Source organism: Piliocolobus tephrosceles, chromosome 8, assembly GCF_002776525.5.
Source record: "Piliocolobus tephrosceles isolate RC106 chromosome 8, ASM277652v3, whole genome shotgun sequence".
Taxonomy (NCBI): Eukaryota; Metazoa; Chordata; class Mammalia; order Primates; family Cercopithecidae; genus Piliocolobus; species Piliocolobus tephrosceles.
Window position 1 is genome coordinate 20,488,297 of NC_045441.1, and position 23,414 is coordinate 20,511,710.

General features: G+C 44.4%; 3 long non-coding RNA genes across 8 annotated transcripts; 2 read left to right on the forward strand and 1 right to left on the reverse strand.

The window, feature by feature from the left end:
* Window positions 1–391: 391 nt before the first annotated feature.
* On the forward strand, window positions 392–14,233 carry LOC111523628. 2 transcript variants are annotated; one of them, XR_004229082.1, is made up of 7 exons: window positions 392–1,413; window positions 1,894–2,097; window positions 2,718–2,848; window positions 3,221–3,436; window positions 4,744–4,866; window positions 10,011–10,180; window positions 14,048–14,233. It is a non-coding gene; the product is annotated as an uncharacterized LOC111523628 (long non-coding RNA). The 2 variants fall into 2 exon arrangements; XR_004229083.1 differs by lacking the exons at window positions 392–1,413; window positions 3,221–3,436 and having other exon boundaries at window positions 1,973–2,097.
* Window positions 2,061–21,513, reverse strand: LOC111523629. Of its 4 annotated transcripts, none has more exons than XR_004229081.1 (4): window positions 21,392–21,513; window positions 20,283–20,530; window positions 18,682–18,937; window positions 2,061–2,197 (listed from the first exon to the last, which is right to left on the reverse strand). It is a non-coding gene; the product is annotated as an uncharacterized LOC111523629 (long non-coding RNA). The 4 variants fall into 4 exon arrangements; XR_003306894.2 differs by having other exon boundaries at window positions 17,854–18,937; XR_003306895.2 differs by lacking the exon at window positions 2,061–2,197 and adding an exon at window positions 16,419–18,151.
* LOC116418404 lies at window positions 14,232–20,864 on the forward strand. 2 transcript variants are annotated; one of them, XR_004229085.1, is made up of 3 exons: window positions 14,232–14,290; window positions 17,847–17,966; window positions 20,148–20,864. It is a non-coding gene; the product is annotated as an uncharacterized LOC116418404 (long non-coding RNA). The 2 variants fall into 2 exon arrangements; XR_004229084.1 differs by lacking the exon at window positions 14,232–14,290 and adding an exon at window positions 16,419–16,810.
* Window positions 21,514–23,414: the final 1,901 nt, after the last annotated feature.

Sequence of the window (23,414 nt, forward strand, 5' to 3'; positions counted from 1 at the left end):
CACTCATCCATTCTTTGAATCATGGGAGGGGAGGCCTGGTACTAGGTAGACCTAACCTCTTTGAGGAACCACAGAGCCCAAGGCTGGAAACCTCCAGAATCCTCCACCCCCGATCCTCCCTGGGAACCCTGTGGCCTGTCTCACTGAGCTCTCTCCCCGGGGACCACTGTGGCCTGTCACACCGAGCACTCTTCCATCCGTAGATGTCCCGGCTGCTCTATGAGGGAGTTCCCTTTCAGGTGTGGGGCTGGGCATGGCCACTCCTGCTGGATGTCTAGATGGTGGAAACCAAGGGCCTAGGGAAATACCAGGTACAGCCTTCCCATACTCATCCAGCACAGGACAAACAGGCCAGGCGGTGTCAGGAGCCCAGGTCTCCAGCTGGAGGGAACGTCAACCCTGCAGTGGGAACAGGGGCCCATTGTACATCCTAGACACAGACACCACAGGTAAGCTGGGCTTGGTACCTACCCCTCCCTGGATTCAGAAAGAAGCCAAACAAGGAGCTTTGTGCAGAATGAAGCCTCCTTCCTTCCAGAAGCACTGCTGACTGTTTGGCGGTTGCCATTTGTGGCAGTGAGCCTTTTGTTTATTCTGAGGTTGGGCTGGTTTCTCCTCTTGGCCCTGACCTCCAGATTATAAAGGAGAACAGCAAGAGGTCCCCAGGAAACATCCACAAATGGCATTGGAAATAAGTCACCTTCTGAGAAACATGTCATGTTCTGGGAGGGCTAAGGCATCAAGTAAGGCCTATGGGGTTGGAGGATCCCTGGGCAGGTGGGGCAGTCCACAGCCTTGGGGTCTTCCCATGGGAATCGGGAGGTCCCAAGGCAGAGGCAGTGGTTCCACAGGAGGAGTCACAGAGCCACCAAGGGCTCTCCTGGCCCAGGGAGCAGTCAACACCATGGACTGAACACCTGCTGGGCTCAAAAGTCCTGGTCCAGACTGGGGCATGTGGGGCCAGGAGGGAACTCGGAGTGGGAGACAGAGAGACAAGTGTGCTCAGAGGGCACCCGTTTCTGGAGGTAGTGTCCAGAGATTTTGGCTGGGAAGGGCTTCCAGGGTTTCATACGTGTTGTGGAGCTGCTTCCTCTCTCCAGCCTCACCCTGCAGGAACATCAGTGAATATATTGCTGCCATCTTGGACCTCAATGCCCTCATAGTGTAATGGCACCAGCAGATCTACCCTGTGCATGGACGTCCTGTACTACCTCATTCCTGAGGAGCGATGCTTCTGTAGGGTCTCTGACTTGGTGCACAACTTCAGACACCATCATCCTGGAGCAGTACCGCACCCTCACTAGCCAGGGTGTTGATGACTTCCTCAAGGCCAAGGCCACGTTCAAGGCTTCAGACTTCATTGATGCACTTGTGCTGAGCAAGGCGGGCTTTTCCAGGACCTTAATTCAGGAGGTAGAATGGAGCTTGGGATCAAGCATCTGATGAAAGAACTCGCACTTGATCTGGAAGGCTCTGGGGAGCCATGGAAGTTGCTGGATAAAGGAGTGACAGTCAGATTCGTTTTAGAGATGACTGTAGAAGGCTGCCTAGGAGTGAACAAGAGCCAGGAGACCAGGGAGGGAGCTTGTGGGGCAGGTCTAGAGATAGCAAGGGAGGGATCCTGCTTGGATGAAAGGTCTTCAGGCACTGTCTCAGGTTACACTCAGGTGCCCTCAGAGCTAGTATGTTCAGAGTCTTGCCTCCAGGATGAAAGTGGGAAGGAGTTGTCAGACGAGGACACAGAAATGGAGGCTGGCATATTCATGAGTGCCGGTGTTGGTCCCGGTGTGGGACTACTGTGGGAACAGGGGTCTTTCTATTCAGGGATGTGGTGGATGGACCCTACGTCACTCCATTCTGCCCTTCCTTTCCCTCCTCCTATTCTCCCAAAAGCCTCAGTGCATAGGCGCTGTTCATCCTCTGGTGTTGAAGCAGCCAAGAGTCACAAGCCTGCCTGGCTGCCTCTTAGGATATGACAGCAGAGCCAGTGACATCTACTGGATCCTGTACAACTTCACAAAACACCCAGACACCGGGAGTGCTGCCAGCATGTGGTGCAACAGTCCTGAGGGACCACAGTCCGGAAGACATTGAATGGTGGGTGCAGGGCCTCATGGCCTGTTCCCCAGCCCCTCTCATTGGCTCTGGTACAGGTGGTGAAGGGGGAAAATGTTTTTGTCAGTTCTGCCATGATTGCCTAGAAAGCAAAGGAGCAGAACCCAGAAGCAGTAAAACCAGTTAGTGAAGTCAGTTTTCTTTTCTGAACTACATTTCTGCCATCTGTAAGTTGAGGGGAATTCCTTCTACCCCACGAGGCTGCTTGGGGAATGACTGACAGTGTGTGTAGAGCAGGTGCCACCCAGCAAGCATTTGGTGTCCAGACCACTCCTCTTCCCTCTTGATTTTCTGACTGCATTTGCATGTTGTTCCCAAGACCTTCACTCCCCTTAATTTTGTTCTTCCCTCTGATTCCCACCTTATCTTCTATCCCATGGATTCACCAGGATCTAAGTGGGTAACAGTCATGTATGCATGTATGTGTATGTACATAGGCCCTGTATTGGTGTTGGAGTGTGGTGTGTGTGTGTGAGAGAGAGGGAGAGAAAGAATGTATGTGTGCATGAGAGAGAGGGAGAGAGCAAGAGAGAGAGGGAGGGAGTGTGTGTGTGTGTGTGTGTGTGTTGGGGTCACTGAGGGACTGAAATTCTCCACTCCAGGCTATGGTCCTGCTCATTGCTGGAGGTGCTGTCAGGGCCCTTGCCACTGACCCTCCAGGTCTCATTCTTGCAGTGCAGGCAGGGCATTCTGGAGGAATCATGCCCTTGGAAGAAGCCCTGAGGAGTGTCTGGTAGGTATGAGTGGATAAATACCCGAACTCCCTTGCTCTGGGTGGGATGACTCTGAGATATATGTTCTATGCTGTCTCTCAGAGGCACCCAACACATGTTCTATGCTGTCTCTCAGAGGTACCCAACAGGGCTGAGTACTGGCTGCCCACAGTGGAAACGTTCTTGATGAAGGTCCCTTTAACTGCTGCATTCCATTCCTGTCTCAGTTCCCCACTCCTGTACTGGTGTTGCCTGCAATTAGTACCCTAAGGAAGAACTGGCAGTATAATTGCTGTCCTAGAGTCATCTCCAGATAAAATGTTTGTACTTGAATCTTTACCTCAGGATCTACTTCCAGGAAACTCAAACTAAGACACACATTTTTATTTCAGCTCCTCCAATATTCATAGACCTGTCATTGTGCTGTTTTTACCAAAAATGATCATGAGGATCAGAGAGGGAAAGTCACTTGCCCAAAGTCACACAGCTGAACAGTGGTGGAGTTCAACTTTGACCATGGGCTGTCTGACCCCAAGTTGTATACTTGCTCCTCTCCCAAGAGACTCCTCTCTTATCAGGCTCAAATGAATGAAAGGAGGATGTTAAAGGTAGGATCTCTGAAGCCTGTGCCAGAGGAACTCCAGCTCATTGCTGGCGCCTGTGTTCTCATTCTTACCTCATTAAGAGTAAAGTAAAGTTTATTGAGTTTATTAAGTATCTTTAGTGAGAACTGGGACCAAACAGATTTTCTGACTCTAAAAGAGATATTTTTTACAGAAACAGATATATACCTATAAGTATAAGGACACTCATACACATATTTCTTTACTGCTCATAATTCATGTCAATTAGTCCTTATTAGAATGTGGGATGTATAAAGGTAAGAGAATTTTCATGTTAAAATTGACAGATACATATTTAAATAGTCCTAAAGGAATTTAATTATTTTTCTTTTAGAATTCTCCATTTTTAAATGTTATTTTTATGAGAAACTATATAACTTTATCGATAATACATACAATAACCCTTTGTTTTTCACATTGAAAATACAATGTATTTTGCAAATAACTAAAGCCTAATTTTGTATTAAAATTTTAAATTTTCAATCTTTTTTATTATTATACTTTTAAATTCTGGGACACAAATGGAGAATGTGCAGATTTGTTACATAGGTATACACAGGACAGGGTAGTTTGCTGCACCCATAAACCTGTCATCGACATTCGGTGCTACATTAGGATGTGGAGAAATAGGAACGCTTACACGCTGTTGGTGGGAGTGTGAATTAGTTCAACCATTGTGGAAGACAGTGTGGCGATTCCTCAAGGATCTAGAACCAAAAATACAATTTGACCCAGCAATCCCGTTACTGGGTATATACCCAAAGGATTACAAATCATTCTACTAAAAGACACATGTACACGTATGTACACGTGTGGTTATTGCAGCACTGTTCCCAATAGCAAAGACTTAGAACCAACCCAAATCCCCATCAGTGATAGACTGGGTAAAGAAAATGTGGCACATATACACCATGGAATACTCTACAGCCATACAAAAGCATGAGTTCATGTCCTTTGCAGGGACATGGATGAAGCTGGAAGCCATCATTCTCAGCAAACTAACACAGGAACAGAAAACCACCACATGTTCTCACTCATAAGTGGGAGTTGAACAATGAGAACAAATGGACACAGGGAGGGGAACATCACACACTGGAACCTGTCAGTGGGTGGGGTGCTAGGGGAGGGATAGCATTAGGGGATTTAATAATTTTAAAATTCAATTACTCCAAGAAGCCCTGTGTTTTTGAGAGCTAATCCTGATATATTCAAATCTTAGTGACTTAAGTTGATGGAGTGAACTTCTTTTAAATTAGTGATTCCCTAATTTGCCTGACTGTTGGAATTTCCAGGGCATGTTGAAAACACAGATTATCCAGACTCTTACCTCTGCAGATGTGTTTGGTGGTTCTAAAATAGCATCAAGGGACCTGGATTTTTCCTAGGGTCCCTGTGTAATTCACACTCATGAACAGGTAAGTTTGGGAAATAGTGCCTTAAGGAGATTTTTCACTGAGCAGTCTTCATTTGAAATGAAGATCATTTATCTTCTGATTCCCATGCTTCCTCTTTCTCCTGCTCTCTTTGTCTCCTGCTGTCTTTCAGTTCCTAGAAGCTGTAATTGAGTGACAGATCCTAGTATATCTGTACCTACTAAAAACCACACTTCTGAAGCGACACGGCCACCAGAAGCCACAGCTAGTCTGCCATGTAAAAAAGGAAAGGTCCATGTGCCCTGAGGGTGCAGGGGTGAGAGGCAGGGAAATGGAGACCCCCACAGCCAGCAGTAGTGGCCCTCATCACAGCCCTCTGGGAGATATGAAACGAGGTCAGACAGTGGACAATAGTCTTGCCTTGGTGGTATAGAACACGTTGTTAACACCAAAAAAGCTGATCTCTTCCAGGGGAATGTTGAAAGCTGATGCTAGCACTTATGCTTTTTGTTTGTTTGTTTGAGATTGAGTCTTACTCTTGTTGCCCAGGCTGGAGTGCAATGCATGATCTCGGCTCACTGCAACCTTTGCCTCCTAGGTTCAAGCGATTCTCCTGCCTCAGCCTCCTGAGTAGCTGGGATTACAGGTGCCCGCCACCATGCCTTACTAATTTTTTATTTTTAGTAGAGATGGGATTTCGCCATGTTGGCCAGGCTGGTCTCCAACTCCTGACCTCGGCCAAAGTGTTGGGATTACAGGCGTGAGCCATTGTGCCCGGCCTGTGATTTAATTTAATTTAATCATTGCGCAGCTTCAAAATGACAGCTAAGTAGCTGACATAAAAATGAAAATTCTGTGTACTTTGATGTTAGCAGGCTTCATATACAAACCAGAATATGATTAAATTTTTTCTTAATCAAACTGGATAATTCTCACATAGGCCATTGGCAGGTCATTCAGGATCTGGCTTATGTTTGGGCCAGGCTGGGTGCTTCCTAAAAGTCTGGAGGGAAATACAGAGGCCAATTCTCCGTAAGCATTAGACTCAGAAATACCTTGCTTCCCAGTGAGAAGTTTAAATTGACTCTCACACCACCTTCATCAAACCGAGGTTGGTCAACACCTATCACCACTGCCACTGGACACTTTGACTTCCAATTTCGCTACCTGCTCTACAAAGATACCCCCTTCCTTCCTTCCTTTCCCGCATTCTCCCTACAACCTCATCTTCTTTTGAGTTCACCCACTCTCTCATCATTGTCCATCTCTGCTTCCCAAAACCTTATATAGTACAGAAATTGACCAATCAAGATTACCATGTCAAAGAGCATCCATTTACTGAATAAGGCAGCTGGCTCCTGGGGGCAGAAAAGTGATTAGACACAGAGATAAAAATCATAATCCCTACTCTCCTGGACTCACTGTTCAATTGGGAGACAGACACATAAGCAAATGCAACTTGATAACTACAACAGTCAAGTGAATTATATAATCCTGACTGGAGAAAGAGAGAGCAAGTGTTATCATAAGACAGTGTGTCCAGTACTTACTCTCTAACAGATTTCCTGATGAATGTCTAGGCTTGCCAACTTGTTGCATAAGAAAATTGGAACGTGGGGGAGGGGAAATACGTATGCTTCTTAGTATTTCAATCAGTAAATGCATAAATAATGTAACTATTAATGTATCATCATGTTGATTCAATAAGTTTGAAACCAAAATTGAGAGTCATCTTTAGAAGAAACTGTGTATGTGTCTATGTGTGTACACATGTAGACTACACATACTGCTTTCTGAAATTTTCAATGACTTTATGCTTCTTCTGAAGCAATTCAAGTTTAGAATTTGAGACCCATGGGTCAAAATATCTTCCTGAGTGTACTGAAGAACATTTAGATTAATTTCAGACATGTATTTTGGTTTACATAGTGTTTTTTCTCCCTGCTAACTTATTTACCGTTTTTAAAATAAATTGAGAATAACAGCAGCAACCCTGAATTGAGTGAATAGTCCTGAGAAGGGCATTGCCCAACCAGTGCCTGTGCATGTTTACAGTAATCTTGTGTCTGAACCTAGGAAGTGGCTGAATGAGCTAGCAGATGATCTCTTTGGCTGTATTACAAATGATAATTCATTTTTGTTTCATTCATTCATTCATTAACTCATTCATTTTGAGACAGGCTCTCACTCTTGTCACCCGGGCTGGAGTATGATGACACAATTATGGCTCCCTGCAGCCTACAACTCCCAGGCTCAAGCAATCCTCCTACCTCAGCCTCCTCAGTAGCTGGGACTACAGGTGCACACCACCATGCCCAGCTAATTTTTAAAACTTTCTGTAGAGACTGGGTCTTATTATGCTGCCCAGGCTGGTCTCAAACTCTTGGACTCAAGTGATCCTCCTTCCTTGGCCTCTCAACCTGCTGGGATTACAGGTTTGAGCTACTACATGTGGCCAGAAATGACATTTTAAAACCAACTATTACCTATGCAGATATATGATGATCTCTGGTTGTTTTATTTAAAAATAGGAATGCCTTAGGTTTATTGGCTCATTTTGTTTTATCAAAGAGCTTAAATGCAGTTGTGAATATTTCTGTTTACCCTCATAATAGCCTGAGAATTTACAATGAATATAATTATTGCCATTTTCACAAGTAGAATTAGAATGAGAAGATAAAACAGTGGAATACAGGTGTAGCTAAGAGTAGCAGAGGTAAGCCATCTCTAGAATATTAACATTTCTTCCAGGTACGTTGTTAGAAATCTATAAAACCAAAATGTTTTCATGCCTGTAATCCCAGCACTTTGGGAGGCCAAGGCGGGCAGCTTACCTAAGGTCAGGAGTTTGAGACTATCCTGGCCAACATGGTGAAACCCCGTCTCTACTAAAAGTACAAAAATTAGCCGGGTGTGCTGGTGGGTGCCTGTAATCCCAGCTACTCAAGAGGCTGAGGCAGGAGAATTGCTTGAACCCAGGAAGCGGAGATCGCAGTGAGACAAGATTTTGCCACTGCACTCCAGCCTGGGCGACAAGACTGAGGCTTCGTTTCAAAACAGCAACAACAACAACAACAAACAACAAGAACAACAACAACAAAACCCAACATTTTCTAATACAAGCAAACTCACTAAGCTTTATGAGGCTCCCGTCCCTCCAAGTATTATCCTTTCCAGGTACCCCAACATTAATGACGGCAACTGATAGTAGCCATGTGACATACAATCCCAGCACATTGTTGGGCTCTGATGTTTTCTAGGAATTTTTTCTTTACAGTTGTATTGAAATGAAGCTGTATTCCCTCAAGACCTGGTTTTTATAAACTATTTTTGCAGTTGAGGGAAAATAGTCTTAGGTCAGTCAATCTACTGTTGACCCAGAAATGGAATGAGGTAGGATTATTGTGAAGATGGAGAGGTGTCTGCAGCATCCTACACTCTTTTCCAGCCGCTAGGTGACCATATAATTAAAATATCCTTGATATTTCTGTGTAGTTTTAAGTTGTTTTTAATTCTAGAACCTCTCAATCTTTCTCTATTCAATTTAAATGAAAAGGCATTTGAGTATTCAGAACACAGCACTCAGAAGCAAAGCAAGAAAAATGGAAACATAATGGTCAATGCCCAAGTTCTCCCCCAGGATCAAATGAGGATTAATATTGACAGTTGTGATTCTGAATAAGTCTTAACCTCATGAACACCTTAGTTGTTCAAAAATTTGTCATGTCAGCAAGGTGGTAACACTGAAGATTTTCTACAATCGAAATAGTATAGTTATGTTCTGTTGTATAAAATAGAAATAAATGTACAACGTTGATCAGAAAAAGCACACTAGCATATTCCAACAGCTTAATTTTTAAAAAGCTATGTTATATTAATAATTTAACCACATAGATCTGAGCTAGAATAAATGTTAGATATTTAATTGACAATAATTTTTTTGCTCTCTTAGAGAGGTGTATGTAGAAAGATTTTGGGGTTATCAATCAAATGGTTCTGACTTTTTTTTTTTGAGATGGAGTCTTGCTCTGTCACCAGGCTGGAGTGCAGTGGCACAGTCTCAGCTCACTGCAACCTCTGCTCCCTGGTTCAAGTGATTCTCCTGCCCCAGCCTGAGTAGCTGGGATTACGGGCACACACCACCCATGCCCAGCTAATTTTTGTATTTTTAGTAGAGACGGGGTTTCACCATGTTGGCTAGAATGGTCTCAATCTCCCGATCTCATGATCTGCCCGCCGCGGCCTCCCAAAGTGCTGGGATAACGGGTGTGAGCCATTGTGCCCGGCTGGTTCTGACATGTTTTTAAGAAAGATTAGGCTGATGCTATGGTAACTCAGTTATTCATGATACACGTCATCTTGTAAGTAGGAGTATTCAATATTCATGATTTTGAAGCTGTTTCAGAGTGCTATAATCACCCCCCTTGACAGACTTCAGAATTCGTTGAAAATCTCTGGAAATAATTAGCAAGTTATTATCATAGGCTCTAAACAGACCTTCAAAATGCATTACATAGTACTGGTAAAAAAGATTGTCAGTCTGCAAAAAGTAGTCACTTTGATTTGATTTGCCTTGAATGAAATTTTTAAAATGTAAAGCTAAAGTCTTCAGGATCACTGCACTGGGTTTCTATGGAATAACACTGAACAGGGCTGCCACTGAAACACCTTGGATGAGAGCCTCAAACTCCCTGAACACAGCATCCAGCACACTACTGGGAGAATGACTGGGACTCAAAAATGTGTGTAATGAATGTACTTATGAGCTTGTTGGAGAGGAATTAAAGAGGTGGTATGTAATTACCTCAAATTAGTACTACTACAGAGTAATCAGTACTGGTAAAGTAAAAGCGCTAAAGCTGTACTAATAAAGTAGTACTAATAGCCCTACACTAGTAGTAGTAATAAAGTGGCATTGCTATTGATTCTATCCATCTATCTACCTACCTGTCTGGATGGGAGGGCACAGGATTTGACTGATAAGATTGGGCTTAGCAGGGAGAAGAGCTCATGCATACTTTGAGCAGGTATGCACTCAAATTTGGTATCATGTGACTGTTCTGAATTCCAGAACCATGGCTAAAGGGTGGAAGTTTTGTTTGACTGTGTCTCACATTTTCCTTTTGGTCTATTGTCTAACACATGTTGCTAGAATTCTTTTTACTCTGACTACCTTTTATCTACAGACAACACTGTTATTGACGAGATCACACCCAAGCGGATCAGAGATTGGCCCAATACTTACACCTACACCAAGGCCTTGGGAGAAATGGTGGTGCAGCAGGAGAGCAGGAGCCTAACCATCGCCATCAGTAGGCCCTCCATTGTGGGAGCAACATGCCATAAGCCTTTCCCAGTAAGCCCACTTACCTGGATTCTGTGTTTTGCTTTAAAGTAAGGTTTTTCTAGCCCAATTATTTTCTGATGTCTGTCTTCTCCTCAGGATTTATAGCTAAGTGCAGCCAATCAAATATGAACCCATTATACTAGGGCAAAATCCCACTTTGGGATCATGAGGTTCTTCTGGCAGTTACCCTGACTATCTTAGAGTTGGATGGAGATCTTAAATTAGCTTCTAACTACTCTAGTCTCAAAATTCCCATGGCTGATGTTTTTATATCTTGGCTTTCCCACTATAGCTTAAAGAGACCGGAATGTTCTTGATGGCCAACTTGGTAGTACTGCAACTAACTGCCAGGGTAAACAAGAGTTACAAAGCTCACAGAAGGATCTCAGTTTGGGAATACTAATTTTTTTTTTAACCTCAGTATACTGCTGTGTCATTCTGAAAGTACTTTGAATTATACTGTCTTCTTCAAAGCAAGTCTGTGAAGCTTTGGGGGCAGATAAATTCCAGCTGCACCACTTACTGGCAATGCAACATTTTTGAGTTGCTCTTTCCATAAAACAGGACAGATACTACTTTGGAGAGTTGGTTAAATGAGACAATGTATGAGGAGAGGAGTGCTCAGACTCTAGTAAAAGTCGGGTCCCTACTAAAAAGGCTCAATTAATATTAGTCTCTTCATCTTCTCCTCCCATATCTCTTGTCTCCTATTATACACATTTTGACTTTTATACTGTAAGGTAAAGAGACATAATAAGGTCAGCTGAATAGCTTGGGGCTTAGGAAACAAACTCAAAAAGACATTTCCCTCTAACTACTCTTAAGCATAATCTTTCCTGTAACATCTTTAAGTAAGTCAACACACATTACTGCCAATCATGTTTTCAGTGTTCTCCTAAGGAGGCTAAAATCAGGACTAAGGTGGAGAAGTATGGTTGGTGAATTGCTTAGCAGATCATGATATAAGGACAAGGTCCACTCTAGCCCTTAAGATGTCACAAAACGCCACAAAACCATACATGGCTCCTGCTACGAACAACAAGCCTGGCCAAATTTTAATTATTGGACAAAGTGCAGAAAATAGCCAATGCTTTGCCATTGATCTTTGGGATCTTAATAATACTGAATTAGATAGTTCTATTAGCTGGGGTCTCAGTGCCCTTGTTTGAAATTTATTGAGATTAGACTGCAGATGTTCCAAGATAACAACAATTTTCTAAAATGTGTAACCAATGGAAATCTTCTTTCTTTTAGGGTTGGGTTCATACTCTAAATGGACCTAGCCGACTCATTATTGCGGTTTGTACAGGGATGAAGAAATAACTCTGAAATGTAGTGGAGGAATAGTAACAGAATTCTTAGTGCTGGCTTAGCTTCATTGATCCAAAAACGTAAATGCTACTTTACTATCAATTGAAGCATATTATTTCAACTATTCTGGTTATAATACGAAGGCAGGAGGAAATTATTTTTATTCTTTTAGAATTTTTTATCAGGAAAATAGGTATTAAGTGCTATCAATTACTATTTAGGAGTTCTATTTTGAAAAGTCTTTGAGAATTAAGGATTTTTCTCTTTTTTAAAAAAAAAAACTTTTTTAAACTTAAAAATAAAACCAGTAAAAGTCTTATAAAAATGAAGTAAGTAGCCCAAAAAATGGTTAGGGTTAGGGTTAGGAGTTAGGGTTATGGTTAGGGTTAGTGTTAGGGGTTAGGGGTTAGGGTTAGGGTTAGGGTTAAGGGTTAGGGCTAGGGCAAGGGCTAGGGTTAGGGCTAGGGCTACGGCTAGGGCTATGGCTAGGGTCAGGGTTAGGGCTAGGGTTAAGGCTAGGGCTAGGGTTAGGGTTAGATTTAGGGCTAGGGGCTAGGGCTAAGGGCTAGGGCTAGGGGCTACGACGATTGCTGATTCGGCTGCTCAGGGTATAGTGATGTGTTTATTAGCTTTCAATAATGCTATTCCTAAGTGCCAGGCTGCTCTGTGTCCTTTTAGAGGGAAAGCACATTTAGTTGCTTATATCAAGGCCTGTAATGGTATCAGAGGTAATCTGCTTAAAGCTACTTTGTTTGCACAGGCAATGGCAGGACTGAGAGTGGCTAAAGGTAATACTCTGTTTCCTGGAGCTTATTTTATCTGTGGGAAGCATGGTCATACTAAAACAATGTATAAAATATCAGTGAGTCAGCCCACCACTTTGGGAAAAAAAGAAAACTGCTGATCCTGAAATATGTCCAGAATGTAAAAAAGGAAAACATTGGGCTAATCCATGTCACTCTAAATTTGATAAAGATGGGAACCCGATTTTGGGAAATGCTGTGAGGGGACCATCCCAGGCCCCATTCCAAACCAGAGCATTTCCAGCTCAGGCCATTCCCTCATCCCTGTGCAATATCTGTCCCCCAAAACAGCCAGTAGTGCCACAGTAGATTTATGCTGCACAAAAGCTCTGAGCCTTCTGTCTGGGGAACTCCCGTAAAAAGTTCCAATAGGGGTCTGTGGACCCTTGCAACTGGGGATGATAGGATTACTTTTAGGAAGGTCTAGTTTAAATGTAAAAGGAGAACCAATACATACAGGAGTTATTGACTTAGATGGGGAAATTCAAACTGTTATATCTACGTCTGTTCCCTGGAAAGCAGAGCCAGGAGAGCTTATAGCACAGATTATGCCATATGTGGAAATGGGGAAAGTGAAATTAAATGAGCATGAGGATTTGGAAGCACAAATAAACAAGGCACAGCAGCTTATTGGGTGAATCAAATTACTGATAAACGTCCTACCTTTGAAATAACTATTCAGGGAAAGAAATTTAAAGGTGTGGTAGATACAGGAGCAGACATTTCAATCATTTCTCTGTCACACTGGTGATCCGCATGGCCAATTCAATTTAACTTAGTGTAATTTATCATAGTTGGAGTTGGTAAATCCCCTGAAGTATATCAAAGTAGTTATGTTTTGCATTGTGAAGGGTCTGATGTACAACTTGGGACTAATCAGCCAATTATAACTTCTATACTTATAAATTTATGGGAGAGAGATTTATTACAACAATGGGGAGCACAAGTTCTAATTCCAGAACAATTATACAGCCCCCAAAGTCAACATATGATGCACTAAATGGGGTATGTATCTGGTATGGGACTAGGAAAAAATTTGCAAGGTTTGAAAGAACTGCTTAAGTGGAAAAACAAAGTTCCCACCAAGGTTTAGGATATCATTTTTGATGGTGACCATCATTAAGCCTCCAGAACCTATACCTTTAAAATGCTATCCAAATTGGCTAGAACAGTGGCCACTGAGTAAAGAGAAACTGCAGGCTTTCGAGGACTTGGTTACTAAGCAATTCTCGATAATCATTTTCCTAAAATGAAACTGTTTCAATTTTTGAAAGTAACGAATTGGATTCTCACTAAAATAACTAAATTTAAGCCAATTGAAGGTGTGAGAGTGTTTTTACAGATGGGTCTAGTAATGGTAAAGCTTCTTATTCTGGCTCAAAATGTAAAGATTTTCGGACACCCTATACTTCAGCTCAAAAAGCAGAGCTTTTAGCTGTAATTGAGGTATTGAATGCTTTTGATATGCCTATTAATATGGTTTCTGTTCTTCATATGTGGTTCATTCCACAGAATTAAATGAAAATGCTCAGTTACAATTTCATACAGATGAACAACTGATGCCTTTATTTATCCAATTGCAAACAGCAGTTAGGAGTAGAATGCCCCCTTTTTACATCACTCACATTAGGGCTCATACACCTCTTCTAGGATCTTTGACTGCAGGGAATCAAATGGCTGATCGTCTAGTTGCTACTGCCATATCTAATGCTAGACTGTTTCACAATTTAACCCATGTTAATGCCTCTGGTCTCAAATGCAGATGCAGCATTACCTGGAAAGAAGCTAAAGCTGGGGGGTTCCAAGATGGCCAAATAGGAACAGCTCCAGGCTACAACTCCCAGCATGAGTGACAGAGAAGACGGGTGATTTCTGCATTTCCAACTGAGGTACCGGGTTCGTCTCACTGGGGCGCATTGGACAGTGGGTGCTGGACAGTGGGTGAAGTCCACCGAACGAGAGCCGAAGCAGGGTGAGGTGTTGCCTCACCCAGGAAGTGCAAGGGGTACGGGAATTCCCTTTTCTAGCCAGGGGAAACCCTGACACACAACACCTGGAAATTCATGTCACTCCCACCCTAATACTGTGCTTTTCCAAGGGTCTTAGCAAACTGCACACTAGGAGATTATATCCCACACCTATCTTGGAGTGTTCCATGCCCACGGAGCTTTGCTCATTGCTAGCACAGCAGTCTGAGATCTAACTGCAAGGCAGCAGCGAGGCTGGGGGAGGGATGCCCACCATTGCTGAGGCTTGAGTAGGTAAAACAAAGTGACCGGGAAGCTCGAACTGGGTGGAGCCCACCGCAGGTCAAGGAGGCCTGTCTGCCTCTGTAGACTCCACCTCTGGGGACAGGGCATAGCCAACCAAAAGGCTGCAGGAACTTCTGCAGATTTAAATGTTCTTGTCTGACAGCTTTGAAGAGAGTAGTGGTTCTCCCAGCATGGAGTTTGAGATTTGAGAACGGACAGACTGCTTCCTCAAGCGGGTCCCTGACCCCTGAGTAGCCTAACTGGGAGGCACCCCCTAGTAGGGGCTGACTGACTCCTCACACAGCCAGGGTCCCCTCTGAGATGAAGCTTCCAGAGGAACGATCAGGCAGCAACATTTGCTGTTAGCAATATTCACCATTCTGCAGCCTCCGTGGCTGATACCCAGGCAAACAGGGTCTGAAGGGGACCTCCAGCAAACTCCAACAGACCTGCAGCTGAGGATCCTGACTGTTAGAAGGAAAACTAAGAAACAGAAAGGACATCCACACCAAAGCCCCATCTGTACGTCACCATCATCAAAGACCAAAGTTAGATAAAACTGCCAAGATGGGGGAAAAACAGAGCAAAAAAGCTGAAAATTCTAAAAATCAGAGCACCTCTCCCCCTCCAAAGTAATGCAGCTCCTCACCAGCAATGGAACAAAGCTGGATGGAGAATGACTTTGATGAGTTGAGAGAAGAAGGCTTCAGATGATCAAACTTCTCTGAGCTAAAGGAGGAAGTTCGAACTCATCGCAAAGAAGCTAAAAACCTTGAAAAAAGATTAAATGAATGGCTAACTAGAATAACCAATGTAGAGAAGTCCTTAAATGACCTGATAGAGCTGAAAACCATGTCATGAGAACTACATGACAAATGCACAAACTTCAGTAACCAATTCGATCAACTGGAAGAAAGGGTATCAGTGATTGAAGATCAAATGAATGAAATGAAGTGAGAAGAGAAGTTTAGAGAAAAAAGAGTAAAAAGAAATGAACAAAGCCTCCAAGAGATAAGGGACTATGGCAAAAGACCAAATCTATGTCTGATTGGTGTACCTGAAAGTGATGGGGAGAACGGAACCAAGTTGGAAAGCACTCTGCAGGATATTATCCAGGAGAACCTCCCCACCCTAACAAGGCAGGCCAACATTCAAATTCAGGAAATACAGAGAACGCCACAAAGATACTCCTCGAGAAGAGCAACTCCAAGACACATAATTGCCAGATTCACCAAAGTTGAAATGAAGGAAAAAATCTTAAGGGCAGCCAGAGAGAAAGGTCAGGTTACCCACAAAGGGAAGCCCATCAGACTAACAGCAGACCTCTCAGCAGAAACTCTACAAGCCAGAAGAGAGTGGGGGCCAATATTCAACATTCTTAAAGAAAAGAATTTTCAACCCAGAATTTCATATCCAGCCAAACTAAGTTTCATAAGTGAAGGAGAAATAAAATCCTTTACAGACAAGCAAATGCTGAGAGATTTTATCACCACCAGGCCTGCCCTACAAGAGCTCCTGAAGGAAGCACTAAACGTGGAAAGGAACAACTAGTACCAGCCACTGCAAAAACATGCCAAAATGTAAAGACCATCGATGCTAGGAAGAAACCACATCAACTAATGAGCAAAATAACCAGCTAACATCATAATGACAGCATCAAATTCACACATTACAATATTAACCTTAAATGTAAATGGGCTAAATGCTCCAATTAAAAGACACAGACTGGCAAATTGGATAAAGTGTGGAGACTCACCAGTGTACTGTATTCAGGAGACCCGTCTTACATGCAGAGACACACATAGGCTCAGAATAAAGGGATGGAGGAAGATCTACCAAGCAGAAGAAAAACAAAAAAAGGCAGGGGTTGCAATCCTAGTCTCTGATAAAACAAACTTTACACCAACAAAGATCAAAAGAGACAAGGCCATTACATAATGGTAAAAGGATCAATTCAATAAGAAGAGCTAACTATCCTAAATATATATGCACCCAATACAGGAGCGCCCAGATTCATAATTCCTAAACAGTATAATTGTGAATTAGCGATGAACATATTTTTGAAAATTCTTTAAGAGATTCAAGCAAGCACCCAAGTTTGAGAGCCATTGACACAAGGCAATCCTGTCACTCACAGATGAAGCTGTTAAGACATCCAGATCAGTCGGAGCTGATAGTCACTGCACACTGGCGGATATGCCATGGGCACTGCTGGTTGTTACGACCACCATCTTTTCTCATTGGTCAATGGCCATCCTGTGTCCATAATGATGGTTAGTGTCCATGATAAAAATTTCAAATACAATTATATTTTGCAGCTAATAAGTAGTAATATTGAATTAGCACTAAGAATCTTCCTGCCATGAAGTCAGTTGTGTGTTCTCTGCATCCCCTGACCCTCACTTTTTGTGTAAAGTTTTATTTATTACCTGATGAATAGAACAAAACCTGCTTGTGCCCATTAAACAGGTAATTCATGTTTTTAAAAGATAAGCATTATCTTTCCTTTATCACTTCTAATAATTCAACTCTGTAGTCCTGATCAGTGTGGCTTACAAACTGGAAGACAAAAGACCTTTTAAAAAACCTAATAGCTAAGTTAGTTTTTGAAGCTATTAATATTGCTAAAATTATTGCTATAGAAAAGAGAAAAAAGCATGCTGAATAGAACTCTGTTCTTAGAGATTTCTCCTGAAAAAGTCACATGTTATTTCTTCTCACCTCCATTGGCCAAAAAAAAAAAAAAAAAGCTATGTGGTCATGCAAACATTTAAGTAGGTAGGTTGGAATAATCAGAATGCATTCATAAAAGCTGAACTGAAAATATTTGGAGAACAGCACCAATGACTATCGTGAATGTCAACATGCATCCCTAACAACCCCGTGCTGTTACTCTCCAAACTTTTTATGTCTTGTAAAGTATTAGAACTTCCTCTCTGAAGCCATACCACTCAGAGTGACTGCAAAATAAATAATGACATCTCCTTTAGGATGTCCTTAGAGAATTCAAAGAAAAGAAGTTAAATAATTTAAAAAGTGCTTTTGGGTACAGCTATTTAGCAGTAGGGGGTAAGATTAGAGATAGATTGTAAAGATAATAGTAGGGTTAGGGTTAGGATTAGAGTCTGGGTCAGAGTTACGGCTGGATTATGGTTAGAGATGGGTTCATGGTCAGGGTCAAGATCAAAGTCAGGGTCAAAGTCAGGGTCAGAATTAGGGACCACGGTAGGCATCAGGGTTTAGGGTCAGGGTCAAAGTCTAGAGACAGGATTGGGGTTAGGATTAGAACTAGAGCTCTGTTCTCCTCAGGACCCACCTGAGAAGAGGCCATGGCTTTGAAGCACCTGGTAGTGTGTCCACAGTGAAGACCAGAGTTTTGTTGTCCTCAAGACTGACCTGGGGAGACGTGGCTGCGGGCCAGTGAGGAAGGTGAGGCAAAAGCTTCCTGTGTGCTCCCCGGGTGCTAAAGGGAGCTCTGCCATGGGCTTTACTTCACACATTATATTCTGCAAGTCTTGTTTTATAAAAGCATCTCTTCCTCGAGGCTTTGGTTGCTCATCATCACAGTGTGTCATAACACATGGTAAGATTTGAGTTCGCTTCAGCAGGGACATCTTGGTACAGAGAAAGGAGAAATGCTTAGAGCCACTGTCAGGACAGTTGGGATGAAAGCTGGAGATGGGCAGAGGCTGGAGGAAACGTGCACTCCCTGTAAACACTTTTATTCATGTTTTCATTACTCATTTTTCTTACAGTGTTAAATTAGTAAAAATAGTATTGAAAAATTGAGAAGTAGGCACATTAAAACTTGCAACATTATCTAAGTTTAAATATATTATTTGTGCCTCATCAACATTTTTTATTTTGTTGAGAAAGTCTAAGGTTAATTGGCAGCATATTTTTAATAGTAGATAGAATGATGTCTGTTTTATAAACATTGACATCCTACATTACATGTGTGAACCCTGAAAATCTGAGACAGGTCTCAGATTTTTTAGAAAGTTTATTTTGCCAAGTTTGAGGATGCACCCATGATGCCTCTGCAGGAGGTCCTAACAACACGGGCCCAAGGTGGTCGGGGCCCAGCTTGGTTTTACACACTTTAGGGAGACAGGAGACATCAATCAATATGTGAAAGATGTACCTTGGTTCAGTCCAGAAAGATGAGACAACTTGAAGAGAAGGCCAGATAGGGAGCTTCCAGGTCATAGGTAGGTAAGAGACAAATGGTTTCATTCTTTTGAGTTGCCGGTTACCCTCTCCCAATGAGGCACTCAGATATGCATTTCTCTTGGTGACCAGACGGGTGACTCTCAGAGGGAGTCCTGTGTTGGAGACAAGCATTCTGACCTGTAGGCGATTGCAGGAGCTTTCAGGAAAGCATCAGTGGGAAATAATATCTAAATGACAAAAGGTATGAAATGGCTGTGATGAAAGATCTGATGAGAGTTCATTATACTACAACTGACAAGGATATCTGATTTTTTTTTTCTGTGGCATACAACATTTAAAATAATAACTGTAATTATGACTTACAACTCTATACCAGCACATAGCATGAATAAGGAGGACATTGACAAATTTCCAGGAATTTTATATAATTTTTGAAAACATAACATTTTACCCATACAAATATAACAGGGAAGGTTAGGTTATCTCTTTTTATTTGTATATTTTGTATGGTTTTCCTTATAAAATATTGCATCCTATTTTGCTTGCAAAACATGCCCTACTTTTCTTACATACTTTGCATAGAGTTGTTTCTAGTTATTCTATTATTTCTAGTAGTGTTTTTTGTTTGTTTGTTTTTTGAGAGAGAGTCTCGCTCTGTCCCCCAGGCTGGAGCGTGGTGGCGTGATCTCGGCTCACTGAAAGCTCCACCTCCCGGGTTCACGCCATTCTCCTGCCTAAGTCTCCTGAGTAGCTGGGACTATAGGCGCCTGCCACCGTGCCCAGCTAATTTTTTATATTTTTAGTGAAGACATGGTTTCGCCGTGTTAGCCAGGATGGTCTCGAGCTCCTGACCTCCTGATCCACCCATCTTGGCCTCCCGAAGTGCTGGGATTGTAGGCATGAGCCACTGCGCCTGGCCTGTTTCTAGTAGTTTGATTTACGTATATTGATTATAATTTTAATACTTTTATTTTCCAGAGAAAACTAGGACATAGACAGTTTTAAACTGTCATATGTTAGCATTCTGTAGTAGATTAGAAAATGTATGAGTATACCATCTCCCAACATCGGGATGTGTTTTCTCATAGTAATATGTTTCTCATAGTACACAGTACAGTGTGGTAGTTTCTCATAGTACATAGTACAGTGTGGTAGGCAAAAACATGTTTATTAATAGGCCAAAATATCTGGTTTCTCTTTAAAAATAAGAAGCCAAAAGTACATAAACTTGAATTACTTATGTCCAGTAATCAGTTTTAGTATTGTATCTTATTTATAAATGATCTAGATATTTAAATGATCTAGATATTTAATGGAAATATTTTACTTAGCTTAACTTTAAGGTTAAAAATTACCAAAAATATTTTGGAAACTACTATTAGGCAGATTTACTGTAAAAAACATATTATTGAAATAATGTTTTTCACTTTTCACAAGATGGCACCAAAGGTGAAGGAGGAAGCTCCTGCCCCTCCTAAAGCCAAAGCCGAAGCAAAGGCTTTAAAGGCCAAGAAGGCAGTGTTGAAATGTGTCCACAGCCCCCCAAAAAAAGAAGATCTGCACCTCACTCACCTTCCAGCGTCCCAAGACACTGCGACTGCAGCCCAGATATCCTGGGACGAGCACCCCCCGGAGAAACAAGCTTGACCACCACGCTATCATCAAGTTTCCACTGACCACTGAGTCAGCCGTGAAGAAGATAGAAGACAACAGCACGCTTGTGTTCACTGTTGATGTTAAAGCCAACAAGCACCAGATCAAACAGAATGTGAAGAAGCTCTGGGACGTGGATGTGGCCACGGTCAACATCCTGATTCAGCCTGATGGAGAGAAGAAGGCATATGTTCGACTGGCTCCTGATTACGATGCTTTGGATGTTGCCAACAAACTTGGGATCATCTAAACTGAGTACAGCTGGCTGATTCTAAATATATGTATATCTTTTCACCATTAAAAAAAAGGAAATAATGTTTTTCATAAGCATGATGACTTAAAATCTTAAAGCTTATAGATTTGATTGTAATTATCTAGTAAGTATAATATTAGCTTCTTGTAAGCACTCAAGCAGAATAAAAACTTGTTTGTTGCCCAGGCACGGTGGCTCACACCTGTAATCCCAGCACTTTGGGAGGCCGAGGTGGGCGGATCATGAGGTCAGGAGCTCAAGACCATCCTGGCTAACACTGTGGAACCCTGTCTCTACTAAAAATACAAAAAAATTTAGCTGGGCGTGGTGGCAGGTGCCTGTAGTCCCAGTTACTCGGGAGGCTGAGGCAGGAGAATGGGGTGAACCGGAAGGCAGAGCTTGCAGTGAGCGAGATCGCACCACTGCACTCCAGCCTGGGCAACAGAGCAAGACTCCATCTCAAAAAAAAAAAAAAAAAACACAAGAAATCTCCCTTTATTCATAAAATGGAGGGCCCTGCCAGGAGCGCCACGGGCAGGCCCGGCCCCCAGCCCTGGAGGCGCAGGAGCTCCCGGGTCCTCTGGCCTCAGAGCCTCGGATGCGGGAGCCCAAGGAAGGCCTTGGCAGGGGCTCGGGGTGTGGGGCGCCCACAGTGCAGGGAGCTGCCAGGCCTGGGCGCAGGGACGCGGACCCCTATGTCTCCGGCTGCCCTGGACCTTCCTCTCCCGGGAGCCAGCAGGCCCAGCACTTCTAGCCGCCCACCGCAGCGTCTCACCCGCCACTCAGCAGCCTCAGCGCACACAGCCCCGCCGCGGGCCACAGTGCCACATGGCGTATGATCAGCGCGGGGCTGGTGAGGGACCCCACTTAACCCGACGTAGGGCGCGGGGCGGGGCTTGCCTTGACGGCCACCACTCCTATTGGTCAGCGCGAACAGCAACGACCTCTGCGATAGGCTGTAGATGAAAAGGGCGGGCCTCCACTGCTCTGGGACGGGCGGGAGGGGTGGGGCCCACATGCCGAAGGAAGCGGGCAAGGTGAGAAGCATACTCACGGGTAAAAGGGGCGCGGCTGGCTTGCCGAAAGGGGCGGGGTGCGGCCAGCAGCAGGATGTGGACAGTTGATAGGAGGGGGAAGTGGGCAGGGGAGAAGTGGGGCGTGGCGAGAGGCGTGTCTATGCAGGTGGCTGGGGCCTGATGAAGGGCGGGGCTGCCCAGGTGAAAAGAGGGGCTCCTGGAAGGGCGTGCTATGTTGCGCGGGGCTGTGCAAGTGATGGGGGGAGCTTAGTGAGGGGTGGCTCTTTCCAGGTGAGGATTGTAGCCTAGTAGGCGGGGATGCAGGTGAGCTGGGCCTTGGGGACGGGGCTTGCAGGCGATGGGGTGGAGCCAGTGGGGCGGGGCTGCAGGCAAGCTGAGCCTTGGGGGCGGGACTTGCATGGGAGAGGCTGGGCCTTGTGGGGGCAGGGCTGGCAAAAGAGGGTGGGGCTTGGTGATGGACCGGGCTGTTCCAGTGAGGGTAGTGGCCTTGTCGGGGGCTGCTGGAAGCTGGGCCAGGTGTACCTTGGTAATCCTCTCTGGCCTTGGTCATGTGGCTCAGGCTGTGCCCAGCAGGGAGGCCGGCCCGATCGAGCTGCGGTCTCTACCCTGAGAGCTAGGGCTCCTTTCCCCAGCGCGGGTTAAAGCACCGTGTATCCACCTGTGCAGTGGCTGGTCCCAGTGTGCCCTGGAGGGCAGAAACCCTGGGTCCTGCCACTGGCTCGGGGCGTCTGCTTCCCCTTTCTGCAGTTCCTGGGAGGGTCTGTGTGTCCAGGGCGCTCTGATCCCTGCCTCAGGACCACGGGTGAGGGGCCAAGATCGCCCCCTTTGGAGCTGGCCCGGATCTTGGTTCTGTGGATCCTCGCTGTGTGGCTCTGGAGCAGTTCTGTCCTCAGGAGAGGGATCCTCACAGCTGCCTCTTGGGGCCCTGAGGAGAATTAATAGGACGACCCCGGGTAGCTGCTCATGGCCCTGTGCGGAGCCAGTCCTGTGTCTCCACCAGTTCCTTCCCTCTGTGCTCCCCCACACTGTCATATCGCCAGCCTTTATTTCCTTTTCCTTGGACCCAGGCAGCGAATGCCGAATGCCCCGCTGGCCTTGGCAGCCGCTTCTCTAATCTGTCCTCAAATCACTTCCTGATGGACAGCCCTGACCAGCCATTGGCGTGACCAAAACCCCACAAAATAGAACCCAACTTTCCTATTAAGCTGTGCAGAGCTGTCCCAGCCCCACTTCCCACAGGCTGTCCTCATTTGCCATGGGATCCGTGGTTCTCACCTGGGGCTGGGGGTGCCCCTGGCATCCGGTGGGGAGTGTCAGGGATGTCCCTCCTATCTTGTTTTTCTAAGACCACCAGAGCGAGCACAAAAGAACCAGCAAGTAGGCAAAGGTCAGGCGCAAAACTGTAAGTTTATTTTAGTAACCTAAGGTGTGGAGAAGAAATCTGTCGGCCTCCGGCAAAGAAGGCTGGCAGAGTTCCCCTCCCCCAAGCTCTTGGACGGAGTTCCGACCGACAGGACTGGGAAGCTGGGAAGTCCGCGTGGCTCAATGGCGGAGAGCGGCTTTTCTAGGAGTGGGAGGGCAATAGGTGGGGCATGGGCGTGTCAGGGGCGTTCCGCAGGTGCGACCAGGTAAATCTTGGTCTCTTCGGATTGACGTCACCTGGCGCATGCCCAGTTGGTTTGCACCCTCCCTGGGCGCCGGCTGCATTTTCGTGCACCCGGGAAAAGGTGGGAGGGGGGATGAAGAACCTGGATGTGCACC